Source organism: Triticum urartu, unplaced genomic scaffold (assembly GCF_056163025.1).
Source record: "Triticum urartu cultivar PI428250 unplaced genomic scaffold, HENAU_Tu73 scaffold1171, whole genome shotgun sequence".
NCBI lineage: Eukaryota > Viridiplantae > Streptophyta > Magnoliopsida > Poales > Poaceae > Triticum > Triticum urartu.
Window position 1 is genome coordinate 1 of NW_028259636.1, and position 5,000 is coordinate 5,000.

The following is a 5,000-nucleotide window of genomic DNA, read 5'->3' on the forward strand; positions in this document are numbered from 1 at the left end:
GCTAGAACTTTTTAGCTCGTAAACATAAAAGCACGGTACGAACTTTTATGCAACGATTGGGTTCGGCATTTTTAGAAGAATTTTTTATGGAAGAAGAGCAAGTTTTTTCTTTGATGTTCACCAAAACAACTCTTTTTTCTTTCTGTGGATCACACACTGAGCGTATTTGGTATTTGGATATTATACGTATCAATGACCTGGTCAACCCTCTTAATTAATCATTAGACGAAATTAAGAAACAGGAAAGGGTTGATAAATGATCAAGAAAAAACTTTTCTATTTTTCATTCTGAAATGTTCTTTTTATTATAATAAAGAGTAGGTGAATCAACTTACTAATTAAAAAAATTAGTAGAACTTCCTCTTTGGAATAGAAATTGGCTATTTCTACATAGGGAAAGTCGTGTGCAATGAAAAATGCAAGCACGATTTGGGGAGGGATTTTTCTCTATTGTAACAAGGAAGAATTATCTACTCCATCCGACTAGTTCCGGGTTCGAGTCCCGGGCAACCCATATAGAAAAGACCCATCAAAGTTTTTCACTTTGACTCACTTCATTTACAAATACAAAATTATTGGTTTGGTTAATTTAGTTATATGGATAGCTAATCTTTGGGCTGACTTGGTTGACATTGGTATATAGTCTATGTTATACTGTTAAATAACAAGCCTTCTATTATCTATATTCTAGTTAATACGTGTGCTTGGGAGTCCTTGCAATTTGAATAAACCAAGATCTTACCATGACTGCAATTTTAGAGAGACGCGAAAGTACAAGCCTGTGGGGTCGCTTCTGCAACTGGATAACTAGCACTGAAAATCGTCTTTACATCGGATGGTTCGGTGTTTTGATGATCCCTACCTTATTGACCGCAACTTCTGTATTTATTATCGCCTTCATCGCTGCCCCTCCAGTAGATATTGATGGTATTCGTGAGCCTGTTTCTGGTTCTTTACTTTATGGAAACAATATTATCTCTGGTGCTATTATCCCTACTTCTGCGGCGATCGGATTGCACTTTTACCCAATTTGGGAAGCTGCATCTGTTGATGAGTGGTTATACAATGGTGGTCCTTATGAGCTAATTGTTCTACACTTCTTACTTGGTGTAGCTTGTTATATGGGTCGTGAGTGGGAACTTAGTTTCCGTCTGGGTATGCGTCCTTGGATTGCTGTTGCATATTCAGCTCCTGTTGCAGCTGCTACTGCTGTTTTCTTGATTTACCCTATTGGTCAAGGAAGCTTTTCTGATGGTATGCCTTTAGGAATCTCTGGTACTTTCAACTTTATGATTGTATTCCAGGCAGAGCACAACATCCTTATGCATCCATTCCACATGTTAGGTGTAGCTGGTGTATTCGGCGGTTCCCTATTCAGTGCTATGCATGGTTCCTTGGTAACCTCTAGTTTGATCAGGGAAACTACTGAAAATGAATCCGCTAATGAGGGTTACAAATTTGGTCAAGAGGAAGAAACTTATAATATTGTGGCTGCTCATGGTTATTTTGGCCGATTAATCTTCCAATATGCTAGTTTCAACAACTCTCGTTCTTTACACTTCTTCTTGGCTGCTTGGCCTGTAGTAGGAATCTGGTTCACTGCTTTAGGTATTAGTACTATGGCTTTCAACCTAAATGGTTTCAATTTCAACCAATCTGTAGTTGATAGTCAAGGTCGCGTTATTAATACTTGGGCTGATATCATCAACCGTGCTAACCTTGGTATGGAAGTAATGCACGAACGTAATGCTCACAACTTCCCTCTAGACTTAGCTGCTGTTGAAGTTCCATCTATTAATGGATAAGGTTTTTCTGCTAACATATAAGAATTTTTGAAGACAGAATACCCAATATCTTGTTCTAGCAAGATATTGGGTATTTCTGTCTTTATTTTGAATCTTTTTTTCTTCTTAATCTTTCTATTCAGAATTCAGTTAACGACGAGATTTAGTATCCTTTCTTGCATTTTCATAACTCGTGAAATGCCGAGTAGGCACGAATTCCCCCAATTTGCGACCTACCATAGGATTTGTTATGTAAATAGGTATATGTTCCTTTCCATTATGAATCGCGATTGTATGGCCAACCATTGTGGGTAGAATGCTAGATGCCCGGGACCACGTTACTATTGTTTCTTTCTCCTCCTTCATATTGACCTTTTCTATCTTTGCCAATAAATGATGAGCTACAAAAGGATTCGTTTTTTTTCGTGTCACAGCTGATTACTCCTTTTTTCCTTTTTAAAGAGTGGCATTCTATGTCCAATATCTCGATCGAAGTACGGAGGTCAGAATAAATAGAATAATGATCAATGGAAAAAAGAAAAAAATCCTTTAGCTGGATAAGGGGCGGATGTAGCCAAGTGGATCAAGGCAGTGGATTGTGAATCCACCATGCGCGGGTTCAATTCCCGTCGTTCGCCCATCGCATTATTGCAAATTCCAAAAATGCAATTTTCCATATTCCTAGTTACGTATTTACTTACGGCGACGAAGAATAAAACTATCGCTATATTTTTTCCTTTTCCTAGTTCTTCTTCCAAGCGCAGGATAACCCCAAGGGGTTGTGGGTTTTTTTCTACCAATGGGAGCTTTCCCTTCACCGCCCCCATGGGGGTGGTCCACAGGGTTCATAACTACCCCTCTTACTACGGGGCGTTTACCTAGCCAACACTTAGATCCGGCTCTACCCAAACTTTTTTGGTTCACCCCAACATTACCCACTTGTCCGACTGTTGCTAAGCAGTTTTGGGATACTAAACGGACCTCCCCAGATGGTAATCTTAAAGTGGCCGATTTACCCTCTTTTGCAATGAGTTTCGCTACAGCACCTGCTGCTCTAGCTAATTGCCCACCCCTTCCACGTGTGATTTCTATGTTATGCATGGCCGTGCCTAAGGGCATATCGGTTGAAGTAGATTCTTCTTTTCTCTCAAAAAACCCCTTCCAAACTGTACAAGCTTCTTCCAAAGCATACGGCTTTCTAGATGTATATGACGATCTCTAGACAGATGGATCTTATATGAATCATATGATGAAGTACCACATGAGTGGATATATAGGAAAGGAATCCAAATCTGCCGAATCGCTCATGTTATGATCTTCTACATCCTAGGTCTCTGCGTTCCGTCATCTGGCTTATGTTCTTCATGTAGCATTCAGATCGAATGACTCTATGAAATTACGTCGATACTTCCACATATTATGGGTAACGTAGGAGACATCCCTATTTTCCCCCGGGGGTCTTAATTACCACTGCTTAGCTTTCAATTTGCCTCTGACCATCAAATTAAATGTGAATAACCCGTCCTCCTCTCTTTGAAACAAGGGGCGCTTCCGGTTCTGTGCGTGCTTCAAACAATTTTGTCTTCTCCATATTACCATATCTCTAGAGCCAATAATTTTCTATGAGGAACTACTGAACTCAATCACTTGCTGCCGTTACTCAACAGTTTTCTGTTGAGGTCTATCCCGTAGAGGTAGTCAAATTGGATCAGTGATCGATTTCTAGGTTTCGTCGTAAACCTAATTGGTTACTTCCAATTACGTAAATCAATAGTTCAAACCGCACTCAAAGGTAGGGCATTTCCCATTGATATAGGAACTTTTGTACCAGAAACAATAGTATCTCCAATTATAGCCCCTCTGGGATGTAAAATATATCTCTTCTCACCATCCCCATAGTGTATGAGACAAATGTATGCATTTCGATTAGGGTCGTATTCTATGGTTACGATTCTACCAGATATGTCTTTTTGATTCCGTCGAAAATCTATTTTACGGTATAGGCGCTTATGACCTCCCCCTCTATGCCTTGCGGTAATGATTCCTCTGGAATTACGACCTTTACCACAACGGTGCCGTCCATGGATCAAATTATTTCGTGGATTGGATTTCACTTGCCTGTCTACGGTTCCCTTGCGTGTGCTCGGGATAGGTGTTTTGTATAAATGTTTCGCCGTATTATTAAGTATTCTCCTTTAGTTTTTTTCTCTATCTAGAAGTGGAATAGAATAACCCGGTTGAAGGGTAATGATCATACGTCTGTAATGCATTGTATGGCCCAGAATAGGTCCTATTCTTCTACCTTTTCCAGGTAGTCGATGGCTATTCACAGCTACCACCTTAACACCAAAGAAGAGTTCGACCCAATGCTTTATTTCTGTCTTAGTGAATCCCGATTCGACATTAAAAGTATATTGATTCTTTCCCAATAAACGAAGACTTTTTTCTGTAAATACTGCGTATTTGATTCCATCCATAAATCGACTTTCCCTCCTATGCTCTGAGTTCCAGTATCGATAAGAATTCGAGTTCTTATTGTTCTTATGTTATGGTATGAATATACCATACCAATTCGTTATGTATGGATGATGGATGAGATTCCATGGATAGAGAGCCAGTTCCAATAGACTTATGGAATGTTCCCGTTCGTGTGCATCCAGCAGGAATTGAACCCGCAAATTTACCAATTATGAGTTGGGCGCTTTAACCATTCAGCCATGGATGCTTAACAGGGATCATCGTACATCGTAAATAACCAATTTTCATATAGAAAGACATATCATAGAAAAATGAAATCGAAAATATTCCGAGATGGCAAATATTCGGAGATGACTATGAAAACACCTCTCTGGATCCTCGAATTGAAAGAGAGATTGAGAGGGATCAAGAATCCTAATTCTCGCTATTTGGAATGGATCCAATTCTATTGAGTCTGACTCATAGTGATCATTTCTCTTTAGCAAAGAATGACCTTGGTTATCAAAGGATTGAACAACCGGGATCCATTTACTTATGATACCTAGTTGGCATTGATAACAAGGATCTAATGAATTATGAGTTTAATAGATCCTCTTTAGCAGAAAGACGTATATTCCTTGCTCATTATCAGACAATCACTTATTCCCAAACCTCGTGTGGGACTAATCGTTTTCATTTACCATCTCATGGAAAACCCTTTTCGTTCCGCTTAGCCCTATCGGGTATTTTAGTGATAGG